At 43.2% G+C, this 17,466-nt stretch overlaps 1 protein-coding gene across 2 annotated transcripts in view; it reads left to right on the forward strand.

Moving 5' to 3' along the window:
- Positions 1-17,466, forward strand: part of LOC119460983 (uncharacterized) — a 108,685-nt gene that overhangs the window by 16,665 nt on the left and 74,554 nt on the right. The window contains exon 1 of one of the 2 annotated variants that reach the window (XM_049673262.1): positions 3,880-3,937. The exons of the other annotated variant lie outside the window; for it this stretch is intronic. The gene's annotated coding sequence lies outside the window, so the exon portion shown is untranslated. Of the gene's footprint in view, positions 1-3,879; positions 3,938-17,466 lie in introns of those variants that run through there. 2 annotated transcript variants of the gene reach the window in all.

Raw genomic sequence — 17,466 nt, forward strand, 5'->3', positions numbered from 1 at the left:
AGTGCCAGAAAGCGCACCTTTGTTCTGCGTAATAAAACAAAAATCCTGCATAAAACGTGAACATTTACTGGCTAATCATAGGCACCTCTAAAGCACACGGACCTCTTAACGGAGTAGCACATATATTCAATGAATTACTTGATTACTTGAGTTTCTTTGATTTAGCCATTCGGGTGGGCCACTGGGTCCGTGCCCGTTTTTCGGCCACTCATCCGTTGTACAACGGTTGTTTGCCACAGAGACTCAAGAGCTACAGAATCCTTAAATTAGATATGTGTCATACTTCTCTGTGCAAACGCTGTGTCATCACCATTCATCCCTCGCAAAATATCGTGTGGCACAATTGAGGCAGAAATGTCGCTAAATTTTCGCTAAATTTTGCTATAATGCCGCTAAAATTGTCGCTCGAACTGTCGATTGAATTATGAATAACGTAGGCATTTTTGGAACACTGTAATATAAGCCCACGTGACGGAAGTCATCTACCTAGACGGCTCATGTTTGTCTCGTGTATGTGCAAGTGAAGGATAAATACTGTATTTACCATGCAGGGTGTAGAGGACTTTTAGCTTACTAATGTATTTACATAGAATAAATTCCGCGTTTATTCCTTCAGATTGTAAGACTACAAATATAGCACGATTCGAAAGAACACGAGTGACCTGGGGCTGAATTTACGAAGGTTTTTGTTCGTAAGGGCTCTTGGCTACTGGCTGGTCACCTTCGTTAATAATATGTCCAACATGCATGACGATTGGCTGGAATTAGCTCTTACGAAAAAAATCTAGGATAAGCGCATTTTTGTGAATACGGACTCTGATTGTCCTAGCATGAAACCGTACTTGGTCTACATTATAGCGCTCAGTTTTTCTAATTCGCGACGTTCGTGATGGGAGAAATTAATGTGTTTAACGCGGTGATGACAATTACGCGACCTTTACATACAGGTCAAATACTACGCTTCCGCCCTTGAATAACCCAAAAGCATCAGAACGACTCCACGTACGCCACTGCTTGGTTATTCAGGACTGGACGTTCCGCTTCCCCGCTTTGTGCCTTCTGTGGTAATATTACTCTTTTTACTTTATATTAATGATCTACCTAACTGCCTCACATCTTCTCAGTGTACAATATATGCCGATGACACAATAATTATTAATTATGGTGAATGTCTGTCACTGGTAGTAATCAGGTTTTATAGTAATCTTCATAACTTGTTAGGATGGTGCAAAATTAATAGACTTACCATTTTTAATCACACTAAAACTAAATGTCTTTTATTCTCATTCCAAAATAAATCACTAAGCATTCCGCCCATCTTCATTGGTAACCATTTATTATCAGCAAGTCAAGAATGCAAATAGTTAGGTGTTATTATTTACTGTAACCCAAAATTGCAGCGCCATATAACCTAAATATATAAAAAAAGTTGTCGGCTATGTATGTCAGGCTAACCACCGCCTGCTGCAACACCACCACCACCATATCTAAAAGCCGCTGTGAAGTATTGATTGGTACGAAAATCGTGAGAAACGGACGCGATGCGGTCAGATTCGCGTCAACGAGCCTAGCCGCTCCGATATCTACGCCTTTCTGTATACAATCGAGCAGTCTGATTCGCCTCCTTTGTTCTAAATCAGAACATGAAACTTATTGCAATAAGTCTCGGCAAATTTATTTACTCTTACGCTTTGCTAACGTTCACCAATCGAATGCTTTTAATGATACTGCATAACCCGCCGCGTTTAAAACTCATTCAAATAGGTTTTAAAGTATAATTAAAACATCAATTTTGTGTGCGCAATGTGGAGTCTAAGATGGCCACTGTGCTGTGAAGCAGAAGCGCAATTGGAAGGCTATAAATGTGAAGGCAACCGTTGCTTCATCAGTGGTTACGCAGACTGTGTGTCGTACAGCGAGTTTCGGACGCTTACATGTAGCTTTTGAATAATAAGGTGCGTTCCAGAAGGCCATTTTCGAAACAATTGTCCAAACTTTGAAGACAATAAAATGTCTCCATTGTTCAGTCGTCGTCGATAAAAAAATATTACCGATCGCTAAATAGCAAAATCGCTAAACTGACAAGTCGCTAACTCTAGTGACAAAATCGCTAAAATGGCAACACTGTATGCATCGCCCGTGTCCTCGTCACATCGTTACATAAACGTCTCACACTATTCATCTGCCTGATTTTGTGTTTGCATTTGGGCGTGGCTTGTAAGTGGTGTAGTGCATAAACATAAATAAATTGCATGATAGTAAAGCTGTGACCTTCGTGGTGTAATAACGTAATCACTGCGAGAGCGTCACGCTTGCACAGAACGAAAGCAAACACAATTGTATGCATCGCTGTTAGTCGTATAGGTGTTAATACACACCGCTTGATTAAAGATTTGCTTCACATAGATTCTAACATGTACATTGGGCATGCATAACTTTTTTTATTGCGATAGCAATTATTTGCAAACTCCAGGCGTATTTCTGCCGTCGGCGTCGCCGTCGCCGTGAGGTTCCGCATAAAGTCCACGGGCGATAAAAATCGTAGCTGCGCGCCGTATTTATGCTCCATGTGAGAGTGAAAGCGTGCGAGAGTGAGCCGGCGATTAAAGTTATGTATCTATCTCTTTAATAGTGCAATGAACGTCAAATAGGCTTAGTGCCCTCGCAACGTCTGGTTTTAACTAGTTAAAGGCTTCTAAACCAAGTAAATGCTAGTCCAGAAGCTTGTGAATTCTGCCCTGCTGTTGTCGTTTTCTACACTGACTACGATCACTGTAAAAAAATGCCTATGATTGTAAGAAGCGTTCTATTTTGATCGAATGTTCTCGACATTGTTACGATCTTCTTTAATAGATTTGGCAAATTATGCCACGGTTTGAAAGTGAGCATAATACCGCACAGTCTCTTACGATATTACGTTATTTTGCGAGTGTTTATTGCCATGAATGACCTTTATGACACCTGTTTTAGCTTCCCTTCGTGCACATTTTATGGGTAGCACACGTTTTCAGCGTATTGTGCGCAACACTGATAGACGTGTAGTCTTAGTAAGATTGTTTCTCCACGTTTTGAAAGCTCGAACTACGCAGGCATTCGCTCGTTTAGCAACGTGTGCTCTTCCGCCTTTTGATCTAGTTCACGACCGCGTGAGGCGGCTGTTTCAGTGTATCAGTTCTGGAAAAGAGGTCTGTTGATGTAAATTCGGTTTGCTGTTTCTAGAAAGCTGGTTTTTCTTGTCATGGAACCGTAGCTCTAAACGGCAGTCCTTGAAATGTGCTACCCACCGTGGTTGCTTAGTGGCTAGGGTGTTGGGTTGCTATAAGCACGAGGTCACGGGATCGAATCCCGGCCATGGTGGCCGCATTTCGATGGGGGCGAAATCAGAAAACACCCTGTGTACTTAGATTTAGGAGCACGTTAAAGAACCCCAGGTGGTCCAAATTATTGCGGAGTCCCCCACTATGGCGTGCCTCATAATCAAATCGTGGTTTTGGCACGTAATCCCCATAATTAATAATAAAATAATAAAAATTTCCGATACAAGTGACAGCTGGCGATTGTCTCTATGGACTGCGTTTCTTACTCTAAAAGAAATATGCGATCAAGCTATGACGTCCTCATTTACAACCCCTATCACTTTTAAACAGGACGAATGGTTCCGCACTGCCTGGTATAAAACTCAATAACGACCTCTTAAAATATCTTTGTCTGCACGAATGAAATCGTTTAGACTGAAAATTGCTGACCTACTACGGTTTATTGCACATTATATATTTTCACCCATCGTTTATATTACTCTTGAAACAAATTAGTCTACAACTTTCTTTTTTATTATTTCTACTTCTTCAGTCTTCAATTTGGATTACTAGAGCACAGTCCGTCATGGTCACTATAATATTCCTCCTGGCGTGGAGATTCAAGCCATCTTCTTGATGATGTAAGCGTATCCCTCTTGTGAAAATTTTGTTCGTTAAGTGCGCTTTCTTTCAAGCAAAGCAAGGTAAGCGGTGAAGCATGATTTACAGGCAGTTGAGCAATGAGTTTTGAACACTGAAGGTTGCGATGCCATTGCGTGATTTAATCGGTGAACTCGATACACTTTGAAGTCTACTTCAGCTCAATAAATATATCTTTAATGAATGAGCTTTTAGGTGTGGCAATTAAAATATTGTATACGACAACCGTATGTACCGTGCGTTGAGCGTACGATTAGATTGGAATAGGAGTATAGTGTGGGTGGTGTTAATTGAGTGTCAATCAAATATACTCTGGCGTTGAAAAGTTCGTGAATACAAACTGCATATTTCAACTTAAGTCAATTCACCAGAATCATCAATTTGGATTGATTTGTTTTCATTCTATGATCGCGTAGCAGCCCCCTTATATTAATTACGTGTTTTTTTTTCCTCCCGAAGCCGTGCTTTCGCAAAAGTATTATTATTGGCACGCTAATTTCACGCCCAATTTCGTAGACATATAGCTTCGTAGAAAATATTAAATGCTTGTGCTTGTTATTACACTTTGTTATGCTCATATCTTCCAGTATGAATAGGGCATGAAACGTGAAAAGGATCACTAACACGCGCCAGTCAACTTTTACATCGAACTTTTTAAACGCAAGATTTCTCCTCCTTCAAGACCTGTGAAGCGTTATTTGCGCTGTTTTATTTCAACATTTCACTATCATATCAATATATATATATATATACAGGAGGGATCATGCAACGCGCTGCGCGGTCATGTACAGCTGACTGACCGGGGGTAGCCGCCTGTTAGTATAGTTTTGTGAAAGCCTTTGTCTTCAAGAACAATCATTACCTCTAAAGACGGCGCGACGTGATTGAAACAAGTGCGCTGCTTATATATATATATATATATATATATATATATATATAGATATATATATATATATATATATATATATATATATATATATATATATATATATCGTTCTCATTTTGTTGCGGTCAATGACTTCAAGGCGCTGAGTCGTGCTCCCTAAAGGGTTGCAGAAAATAGCGCCTCTTGCTGGTCACAATTATTCTCTCTCACAATGACTTCCCTGGTTTTTCTTTGGTTAACTTGGTTAATGTCAAAATCTGGTTCTTTGATTGGTGCACAAGTATGGTGCAGCTTATGATTTATGAGTCGTCTTGCTAAATAAACATAAAATGGAGATGGCGTTAATATTTATTTTTTCTGTGTTCATTTCATTCATTTCCCTCGGCTTTCGCCTAATTCCTCCTTTGTCTTTTAACAAAGAGAAGCTGTAAAAAATTAGCGCAGCTTGCACTGGAAGCGCAATGCTAAAGAGACAGCAGAGCTGACTGGCACCTAGCTAGTCGTGGCTTTTGGGCTAGGCTTAGCACTACCAAGTCATTCCCAGCATTTTCTGGAATTTATTTAATATTGATCGATTATTGATTAGCTATTTATTGGCTATCGATTGGTTATCGCAAGGTGTTGGCCACGTAGTGGGACTAGGCTAAGCACTACCAAGTCATCCCCAGCATTTCCCGGAATTTATTGATTATTTTGTCGATTATCGATTAGATATTGATTGAATATCGATTGGCTATCGATGACTGCCTACGCTTAAGTAGTCCTAACCATGCTTAGCTATACTTAGCCAGGCTCAGCTTCGCTAGTTCATAGGGGTATGCGCCATTGCGCTTGGACCCTTTCTGCACTACCGCTAGTATCGGCCCCACAGTTTTTTTTTTTTTTTTTTTTTTTTGCGGATGGCTAACGCAATAACTGCCGGCTTAAACAGCTGCGCTGTTAAAACCTTTTCGCGATTTTCTCCAGAACAGTGACTTGATTAGTTTCTTGTGAACAGTCCTATATAATTTCCGCCCGATAGTGGTGCACTTTAAACTGAACTGAAATATTTAGGCATTGAGGGATTTACAAGCGACTAACAGACATTAAAATGATGGGAAGCACGTGGGACATTAGTTGTTCTATGAAATTGAAGTGTGGAACTAATGGAAAGAAAATGAAAATTTTAGAGGATGCTTAAGCTTCGCCTTCAAGAGTGGAACACGATAGCATTCAGAGATCCCCGACTGCTTCTCACGCTTCCCGGCAGCTACAGCTTATGTAACCGTATTGTTTTCCTGGAAACGCTGGCGGCGAACGCTATATATATGCACGAAGGCGAGCTTTCTGGTTTTTTTTTTTTTTCTTTTTGATGGTGTTACAAGGAACCGAGTGGGCCGCGCTGCTGCTACCAAGACAGACCTCAAACGGCAGCTGGAAAACGCTATCGTGTTAAAAGGGGTTTGCTTTTGAGGTTGCGCCGTATCAGGATTATGTTTTCTCGTATATTCAAATTACAACCCGACGACACTATCATGTCTGTAGGTTGTGTTTAAGTCGTAATTTACGAATTTTATGACGCATTTTACTTTGAGAAACTCGGTTAGTTCAGTAACGCCTCTGCGCCACGCGGAGACCCTGCGTGGGTCGGGATGCGTCGTTCGAGATGATTTTCTTGGCCGGAGACGACGACGCCGACACCGGATTTTCTGCGACACAGGGTCCCTTGACGCTGTCGCGTTAAAATGAAAGTTGACGAAAAGACAACTTGCCACAAGTGGGAGCCCAGCCCACTACTCTGACATCACGCGTGCGATGCTCTACGATTGAGCGACATAACTGTGACAGTAAGAAAGAAAAGAAAAAGGCTCCTTCAGTTCATCCTATTCTTCTCGCTAACTGCATAGCAAGGGTTACGACTTTGGCAGCGTTCAGAGGACTTTGGAAGCAAGAAGGGGGCAGGAGGGGCTTGAACCCCCTTGGTCCTCGGGAACGGGGGCGCTCAGCCCCAACCTTCTGCGCTTCCGTTATCTTACGCAGGACACACTGAATGTTCACGCCAACTGAGTGATCGCTTCACAATAGAAGGTCGCCCGCTTAATCCGCGCAATAACCGTATGCATTGCCTCCTTTCATAGGCGTCTGCCTCGTGTCAGCCATGAAATGCAAGGAGCCGCCACACGTCGCGTAGAAGCGGCTTCGTTGCTTCCCCGCTAGACTCCGTCGTGTAAACAGAGCGCGCCATGGGAAGCGAAGGCCAGGCCACAGGGCGACGGCGCACTGGCTTTTCAGCAAGAAAGCATGTGCCGCAGACGCATAGAAGTGCTGTCCGAGTTATTCCTTAATTGCATTAAAGCGCTCTGAACTCTAGCACTGCGTCACTCGTTTCCCGTAGTGGCAGTTCCTTCTACCTATAGGGGTAGATGGAAAGGTGCTGTTGTACGCGTTTCGAGAATCACGTTTCCAGAAGGACCAATTTCTTCTTCCTGAAGCATTTCTCCGTGTTTTCCTTCCAAATTACGCGCAGTAGTAAGATCGCATTTTCTTTGCTGCTAAACCTGCGTTCTACTCTTTCTGGTTTTTTTTCCTGTCGTGGTGGTGGGTTTAGCCTGGCGATCAAGGCCGGCAATTGCTCCGCCCGAGCGTCTCTTACAATGTCACTGAGGTGCTTCTGGGAACACAAGGTGTTGCAGGCACGCATACGGAAGGTCAATTTTTTGCAGGTTCTCCAAAAGAGCGTCCTTTTCATCTCGGTATTTCGGGAACGATCACAGAAAGTGTTCAATGCCTCCGGTCTAGTCGCATGTCGTGCAGTTCGGATAATTCATACGCCCTGTCTTAAATAACCATGCTGGTGTACAAGCAGATCCTATCGTTATTCGATATAGAAGTGAGGTTTCTTCTCGACGAAATCTCTAGGTTACGCAAGGTATATGTGGTGGAACCCAAAGTGACTCGAGTGATTACGAATGACAGGTTTTCTAGCTTGATTACTCTTTGGTGCCTTGGCTTTGAGAATGATAGAGCGCTGCGTATGCAAGGGCATCTGCTTTTTCATTGCCAGCAATACCAATGTGGGAGGGTATCCACTGAAACTTTGCTGTGTAGCCTTTGTTGTCGAGCTCTTTCAGGATGGCTAGGGATTTGCGCGGGAACCTGATGGAGGGTCATTCACGATGGAGTTGTTGCAAGACAGCCTTTGAGTCCTTATGAGGAACCGCATTTTGTGGAGTCAAAGTCTTTGGTTTGCGTAGAGCAGCAGCTATTCCCATGCCTTCCACTACTGTTGACGAGGCTATATAGTCCAGACAGCCAGACCACGTATATCTCTGTGAGGGAATATAGAACGAACCTGCGCAGCGGTCTTCGTCTACGTTGACAGACCCGTCTGTGAACACTTCTAGGTGACTCGGGTGAGTTTCCAGGCATAGCGCACAAGTAATAAGAGGTCGACGAGATGTGAACTTGCATGAGACGGGGAAGCCAACCAAAACTCATCTCTTCTGCAAAAGTTTCGACCCACACACACACACACCCTTGAAGAGCACTTCCGAAGCTTCTGGCAGTCTTGATGCCAAGATACGAGGGTTTATTGGCCAGTTGCCTACTGAAGATTGATGGTATTTCGCTATCGTTGAAAGACATTTATTTTTGTGTTTATCCTCGTTGCGGCAAATATGCTTTAAGCAAATACCAACTAGGCGAAGAAGCAGTTAGTAGCCTCTTAGACTCTTGCACATCTCATAGTTTTTGGTGAGGGCAATCACGTCCCGTCGTGCTTCTTTGGCATTCCTTGCCTTATTTCTTATGAAAGAAGCTTTTTACTTAAAGCTCTCAGTATTTAGTGTGATCTTCTTTTACTTTAGGCAGTTATGAAAGTTGTAAAAATGTGTCTTGCTTTTTATGTATACTTCTGTCTCGTCTAGCCTCCATTTTTTTTTTCTCTTTTTCTGTATTTTGCTACAATTTTTACATAGTCGGGCTCCTCAGTAGCCAAACTTTCTATACTGTAGCACGTAATAAACAAAAAAGCTACCGCCTCGATCACTTTGGGAATTACGTTTTTTTACAGTTTGAACCGCCGGCAGCGAGTGGAGGCTCAAAAGAAATGAGGGAGTGACGAAAAGAAAAAAAGCCCACAATGATTAATAGCTGTCTTGCACCACATAGTCTACGGGGTTTGCGCAGTGATGAAATTTGGATGTGTCTTGCCGTCAAGCCGTTTCTTGCACGTCAGCGACACTCGACCAACGTACAAATTTCACATCAACGATATGCAAAAAAAAAAAAAAAAACTATAGTGCTCCAAATAGATCGCTATAGAGCCAAGCACTGGCCGAAGGAGCTTTCCAGAGAACAAGCCATTGTTAAGATTGGTGACCGGTGCCAAGGGTGGTGGTAAGGACAAGAAAGATCGTAGCGACAAAAATTAAACAAACTTAAGGTGAACGTATTGCAAACTATTGTAAAGCTCAGGAGATTCCTATTGCAACAGCCAAAAGAGCTTCTGGAAAAAGTGTGTTGCAAAACTACGCTGTATCCTTGCTTTTTTAAGAGTCATGAGTCCGATATTTGGTTGCGTTTCAGAAACAGGAACGGAGGCAGACAGACAGACAAAGAACTTTATTGAACGAGAACGAGAGCTAAAAATTAATAGGGCAGACGAGTGCTCCTACTGCGGGGGTCATTAGGAAATTGGTTATTGTACGCGTAATTTACAAAAAATCGTGTTACTGCAGCAGATGCAATTCACAAAATGAAAACGCACACAACTTTAGACAAGCATCATACATACATACATACATACATACATACATACATACATACATACATACATACATACATACATACATACATACATACATACATACATACATACATACATACATACATACATACATACATACATACATACATACATACATACATACATACATACATACATACTACATACATACATACATACATACATACATACATACATACATACATACATACATACATACATACATACATACATACATACATACATACATACATACATACATACATGTATTATGTGCCCCAAAATACCACTAGGGCTACATACAGGGAATCCCACGTGACTTGTACCAAAACTTAAAAATATGTGAGTGCCATGTAGGTGGACAGAACCAAGGTGATGTTGTTTGCCGTTGCTTGGAACAAGTCAGAGTAGTTTTAGTATTTTGCCTAACCACATAATTAGTTATTAATAATTAATAACTTCTCAAATATTCTTCTTCTTTCTGAGGTTTTACGTGCCAAAATCAGTTCTGATTATGAGGCACGCCGTAGCGGAGGGCTCCGGATTAATTTTGACCACCTGGGGTTCTTTAACGTGCACTCCAGGCGGTCAAAAATAATCCGGAGCCCTCCACTTTAATTTTGACCACCTGGAGTGCACGTTGAAGTACTCCGGGTGGTAAAATTTAATCTCACATATTATAATCAGAGCAAAATTGTCAATCAGAAAATTGTAGGCAACCATGAAAAGTTTCCTGATCCATTTTTCAGTTGCTCTATAAGTGCTACGTAAATGTTTTTTTTTTTTTCCCCAAGACTGAAAGAAGCCCGCAAAAGCACGCAAAAAGTGCCGCGCGACTAATCGCGCGGCACTTTTTCGTGTATTGCGGGCCTTTCTTTGACGCTCGGAAAAAATCTTTTATGCAGCACGTATTTATGTAGACACCGCTCTCGTCGCCGTTGTCGCCAGGACAGCATGTCGCTGTTTTTGGCGGTTCTTCAGGCCTTCCTTGTGGCGTCCCTCTTGAATTTCCTTTTTTATTATTTTCTAATATGTTTCGCGCTCGTGCAGCCAGCCCTCTCTGACAGCCGCTAGTTTGGCTGTTGGAGAGAGAGAGAGAAACCAATGAGAGGAGGAAAGGCAGGAAGGTCAACCGTATACGAGCGTCCGGTTTGCTACCCTGCAGAGTAGAAGAAACAAAAAGCCAATGCACCAGAGGCCGATCCTTGCAGTAACGTACGCATATTTTCGTCGTCCACCTCATAGAGACTGCGTCTACCAGGCCTTAAGAGACTACTGGTAGAATCATTTTTCTTCTTGCTTTCGCGAAATAGATGGAAGCCGGATGACGTGCGTCCATCGGTGTGCCATATAGTAGGTTATCATATTCCCCCGAAATGGTCGTTTGGTGCGACACTTGTGACCAAATATAGTCCCGTAATGAGTTTCTTTTCTCGGCTCCGAAGCGGCAGGATGTCATCAGCTGAGAACCAGCGAAGCGCTTACCCGCAGACAATGGGAGAAAGTCGGCGAACCTGGTCGATACGGCGCCCTGCCCTCTGACTGAAGTCGGGCGACGCCTTCGCTTCTACCCGACTGGAATAGAAATTGACTTTGCAAATTAATGCCTTCGTGTACACGTGCCCCGAGTTTCTCCAACACGCGCCACTTAACATCCTCGCATATTTGAGCTCTTTCTCTCGTCCCATTGCGCTCTTCGAGGTCGAGTAGAAGGGAAGTGTTCCATGTTCTGAACGGGGTTTCTGTGTGCGCACCAGGCAGAGCACGTTGCTGCGATTGTAGGCGCTAATATTTGCGCACAGAAAAAAAAATACATTATCGGCCCGAAGCTTCGTTTTGAAACCCGCTGTTGCCGAAGAGCGAACGGTTCCTTTTCTTTTTCTTCTTCTTTTTTTTTCTTTTTTTTTTGTCAGTTTCGTCGTTTGGAAGATGGAATTATATTGACATTCGCGGGCCAGCGCTATTCCAAGAAAGGTAACACCTTTTTCCGAGGAAGGAGCCGCCTCTCTTGAATTCGAAGTGCCACTGCGCTGAATTGCACGTACGGCGTTCCTTGGAAAGCATCAGGTGGTCAAAATTAATCCGGAGTCCTCCACTACTGCGTGCCTCATCACGATATTGCGGTTTTGTCACGTAAGAAACCTCAGAATTTAATTTTATTTATTTACTGTGATTTATTCTTTCGTTTTCTTCTTTATTTTCCATACTTAACCCTAATAATCTGGAGTAGTATGCCGGGAGTTTCGCTAGGCTATCACCTCCAGCTGATAGTAATCTATTTGACACCTTTAGCCGCCGCGTGTTCCCCTTTCCCATTCCCCCGGTGTAGGGTGTAGCCAACCGGGCCTTATTCTGGTTAACCTCCCTGCCTTCTGCTTTCCTCTTTCCTCCTTTTACCCGCCGCGTTTGCTCAGTGCTGTGGCGTTGTGCTTCTGGGAACGAGGTGGCGGGTTCGAATCCCGGCCGTGTGCGGCCGCATTCCGATGGGGGTGGAAGGCGAAAACGCCCGTGTACCGTGCATTGGGCGCACGGTACAGAACCCCAGCGGGCCGTAATTTATCCGGAGTCCCCCACTATATGGCGTGCCTCATAATGTGATCGTAATTTTCACGCATGAAGCCGTCGAATTTAAGTATATAGTCTTCTTTTCTAACCCTCCTCCTACTCCTCCTCCATTTTCATAATCATAGCAGATGTATAACGCGTGGTTGCGTACCTTGCATCATTGCGAATGTTACCAGGCACTCCTGTGCACATAAACGCTTTTAATTTAATTTGGAACAAGCTACGTGTTCACATACATGTTCCTGTGCTGCTGCTTTGCATTACGTGCTTATCATCCTGCTTTATCACAGCAAACTCTGCCTTCTATAATACAGCAATATTTAAGCGGACATCGAAGGCGAAGTATTATTTGCAACGAAACGGAAACGGATTAAAAGATCAAAATACAAAATAAAGACAGAATGGGCCAAACATTTCTCTTTCCGGAGACGTTGCTAGTCTTCCGCGAATCGCAATGACTATAAAAATTACGTCTTTCAAAGGTCAAAAAGAAAACGAAAAACTTTTAGAAAACTGAAACCGTTATCTCTGTCGCCGGCGGCGTTCTCTCACTTCGGTCAAAACTGCGATATATTTTGCCAATTGTAGTAAATGTTATGTTGCTGCAAGACCAAGGGAAAAAGCTAATGTCACTTTTTTTTCTTTTAATTACAAAAATACTTCTCTAGAATCGATGATAATTGTACACCTCGGATTTCGTGTTTCCGAAACTCGCTGATCCTTTCGTGCGATTCGAGAGAATCCGGTTTCGTTCCATTGTTCAAGGTCCTCGAGCCGGTGCTTTTGTAATACGTTAATGACTGTACGTCGCAAGTCGAATCGGATTGAAGAGCTTTGGCGTAACATCCTTTAAGCCTCGTTGCAAGTGAATTCTCTCGGTGGACTTAAGGCGAACAGCGCCTTCATTTGTCCTGAAAGCTCCAAGTTCATTTTCCGCGAGCCTTCTTGGATCCGGATAGGTTTATTTGTTGTCCTTTTTGTGAACCTCTGAAAAAAAATAATCAAAAAATCAAAACGAGCATTAGGCTCTTTGATGTAGTGAGTAGAGGGAACACTGCGCGTCGACGTTAGTGTTCAATAAGGGAGAAAAGGAAAGATCGAAATAAATGGCCGGTTATCGGCGCCTTTGTAGTGGAAGGCCTAACGTGAAGAAAACGGATGAAGTCTTTCTCTTGATGAACGGACAGAGGTTGCGCTCCGGAAGTACTTGAAGACGTCGTAACAGCTTCTACAAAATTAAGTGAGGCCACTCGACAGTATTCCTAAATATACGCTTGTATATTATAATGACAATATTGCCGGATATTATGACAGGTCAAGCCGTAGACGGAGCAGATGGTGCGGATCAAATATTCTGCCTATAATAATTGCGCTTGGTGACGCTTGGTATGAAGGTTTCCTTGGCTAAGTTAATATGCCACATCTAAGACCGTTACAGTGCAAACAATTACGAAAAGGTACAAAGCAGTGCACTTGAGCGCAGATGCTAACAAGTTGTTTAACGTTGCGTAGAAAGCTCTCTATACTGCAGATATTGCTTTCCGCGGATTTTATTTTGCACTTACGGTGTAGTTCCTTTGTCAGGGGATAAAATGTACCCCGTATGTAGGAGAAGCAAGACGCCCTTTAAAGATTCTAGCCACCTATGGCCTCACTAGTAAAAGGCGAGCTTTAGCACAGAGAAGCGGCAGGGACAAGAAAAGGCACGTGGAGAAGGCACATGTCCCTGTGACGTCTCTGTGTTACAGCTCGCTCTTTCAAAGATCAACTACCAACAAACCCACATCGCCACGCTCAGTCACTAGTGACGTAGCGACGAGGTTTTCTTCCTGCTATAAAGCTGATAGCCATGGGTTTCTTGTGTGGCGGATATTGCGTAAATCTCCCAACACACACACACGCGCGCGCGCGCCTTCCTGCCTTTCTGCTTTTTTTAGTTTTTTTTACATTATTAGACATATGACAGACAGAAAGCTTCAGTCAAGCTGATACGAACGTAAGTCAAACTTTCTTTTGCGAGTAGAACTCCATTTGAATGCATAGGTCGGAAGTACATACGAGAAGCTTCCGACGAGAGAGAGAGATACGAAGAGGGAAAGGTACGGAGGTTAACCAAGGACGTGCCCGATTGGCTACCCTACACTTGGGGAGGGGGAAAGGGGAAGAATAGATAAGGAGCTCCAGCCACCGGTTGTTGTCTATTAACTGATGAAATCTGGGGAAAATGGTCCACTGAAGGGCCGGCTATCTTAATAATCACGTGAGTTCCAACGAATACAGAATGTAGGAAACTGAAGAAAGAACAAAATAAAAAATTAGGCTTTAGGGAAAGAGGGTGCAGAATAGAACGTGACTTGAAGGCCAACTGCAGCGAAATTTCTCAGGCCGCGTAAGAAGCCTAGTTTCAGATAGTGCAGATGCAGAGCACCTTCCATACCGGCCAGCTATTGCTGTTCTGAGTGATTCTGATGGCAGTGCTATGAGTGGATTTCTATACTTTTTTTTTCTTTTTCTTTTTTGTCTAACTACAAAAACTTCAAGTTTTACCGTACTACTGTTTGGTACAGAGCCAAAACGAGTACTGCTAGCGCATGTCTTCATCAGGCTCAGCCTCGATTCCATTTATCTTACAGACGAATGTTCGCAGCAGACGCGCGGAAAATACCGGACACTGCTACTTTTCTGCGTTGGGATGCGTAAGCTAGGGATGTAGATGACCAGTTGCTTTTACAATCGTCGGCACACTGCGTGCGCTCTCCCGTTCGCATTTTGGTATGTTCGTATGGTCGGCTTTCCCGTAAGCTCACTAGCTTTGCAAAAGAGCAAGCTTTACAAGTTACGACTCTGGCGAAGGAGCGACATTTCAAAGTGGCGAAAACTTCCTGGACATAAATATTCAAGCTATAGTGGGCTCTTACTTGTTGCAAAGTGTCCCTACGTAAAATAATCTTGGCCTCAAGAAAATCTCTGTGGAATTTTGCTGCGTCTGTGTAAAGGCTGCCGTTTCCTAAGCCATTCATGCACATCGCAGCTCTCTCCGTCAGCGTTCCGCACGCGCCGCACCACTTATGCCACCTATACTTGACTCAGTGGTTAGCGTTAGCGTTATGATTTATTTTGTGTTGTCGTTTTAATATTCGATGCCGTGTGTGTGTGTGTGTGTGTGTGTGTGTGTGTGTGTGTGTGTGTGTGTGTGTGTGTGTGTGTGTGTGTGTGTGTGTGTGTGTGTGTGTGTGTGTGTGTGTGTGTGTGTGTGTGTGTGTGTGTGTGTGTGTGTGTGTGTGTGTGTGTTGTAAACACAGCTTCTGTTGGATTGTGGATGCCCCCTCCAAAATCGATCAGAACTAAACGTAGAGGCTCTTTTTTTATGCTTTGAAAAATCGAAGCTCGTGGTCTGTCGCGCAGACATAGAGTGTCGCTTGAAACCAAAGTTGGAAGCAGTCTGTGTGACTTTTGCTTGATATTAGGATTTCCCTACGATGGCTTTGGTGGCGTGGCAAATGAATAAACTTACTTCTGTATGGTCCTAGGATTAACCCATGTGAAGTATTTCGATGACTAGGTGTTGCGATGTGTTTGTGCACGCTCTGCTCATTGATTCTTTGTGCTTGAACGCCAAGATATTGCTGATATCGACTGCTTTGTTTATTTGGTGTCGTTGTCTTTCTTTGGTATGAAGGTTTGAGGAGGAGGGGAGATGGCTCTCCGTTCTCTCTTGACTCTGGAAGGTCATAACAAAGGTACCTGCAAAACGCCGGCGCCCTCTTGTTCTATTAGGTCTTTATGAGTGTGGTGGAGAAAGGGCCGCGGAAGCTTAATGGAGATCATGTCTCCTCACTGTAATATCTAACCTTCTGCGAAGGTGCGTGCACCAGACTGGCACCCTGCCGTTCGAAAAAGCACATGTAATAGGAATTAGCAAGAACGCGTGGACAAAGTCGCAGCAACTTGCACTAAAAAGCGAAGCAGTTCGTTTTATTGAGATGTTCATTATTGTCGGAGGTTTTTAAAATAAATGTTGTAACATAATATGGCAATAAATGACTGGAGCGTTATTTCGCAGAACGTTACGCCACGGGAGGCGTTTCATTGAAGTATTAGATACGTGGAAAGCGCTCTCAATAGCGCTTTTACCTACAGATCGGTCGTCTTATTGCGCTACAGTCTGCCCAAAAATAAAATAAAGAAAAGAGCAAGGAAGAAGATTTTTTTTTTTTTTTTTTGCGTAGACGTCAACCTAGCGCCGTGGCTCAGTGGCAATGTGCCTCTCTGCTTCGGAGCACGAGGTCGCAAGTGCGATTCCCAGCCGCGGCTGCCGCATGCCGATGGAGACGAAATCATAAACGCTTGTGTATGTTGATTTAGTTGGTGCGCGTAAACAAAAACATCTTTTTTTCCCCTAGTCTTCCTCGTACGCTCGTATCGGAGCGCAGTCATCGCGAATAATAATAATAATAATAATAATAATAATAATAATAATAATAATAATAATAATAATAATAATAATAATAATAATAATAATAATAATAATAATAATAATAATACGTTTATTATTATTTCTAGAAAACACCGTACATTCTTCAGGCCTGCCACTTGACTGGCAGAGCGTGACAGGCAGCATACAGACTGTTACAAGCAAATAGCAATAAGTAAAAAAAGAAAACCTAACAACAACAACCAAAATAAAAAATCGGATAAATCCGCATATATACACTGATACGCACATTATACACGTCATTATAATGCACGTCTTGCGAAGCAGATTTGGCGCGTACAATTTTCACCGTACCACATGTTTCGTTTGCGTGGTACAATAAAAGGGAATACATATGGAAACGCTGGATACCCTCCGATGGAAAAAACCGGTGCCCCTGTGTCGTAGTATCGTGAGCATTGCATCTCACGCATGGAAAAGTCCCCAAATAACGTTTCCTTCGAATATCGGGAGGAGCCGGGATAGCGAGGAGCAATGGAAAGAAAGAAGGTGTTGCTGCGTGGAAAGCGTCACGTAGCATGCATTGGTACCTCGCCGGGACGTTTGAGTATTGAGCCGAAATTGAACTGGCCGCATTCGAATCCATTTTCGTACCTGGAAAAGACCAGGGAAAGCAGAGAGGTCACGGTGTGCCCATTGTTTATTCAAGCGCTAGTGACCCTGCCTCTTTTGTCCCGCAGGGGTCATTGCCGAAACGCACACAAACAACACCTAGATGGCGGTGTTTGTCTTGCTTCCTTCCATCCGAAACTTATTTATTCTTGCAACTTCAACGGTTACTGTCACCGGGAAAGTATAA

Source organism: Dermacentor silvarum, chromosome 8 (genome assembly GCF_013339745.2).
Source record: "Dermacentor silvarum isolate Dsil-2018 chromosome 8, BIME_Dsil_1.4, whole genome shotgun sequence".
NCBI classification, from domain to species: Eukaryota; Metazoa; Arthropoda; class Arachnida; order Ixodida; family Ixodidae; genus Dermacentor; species Dermacentor silvarum.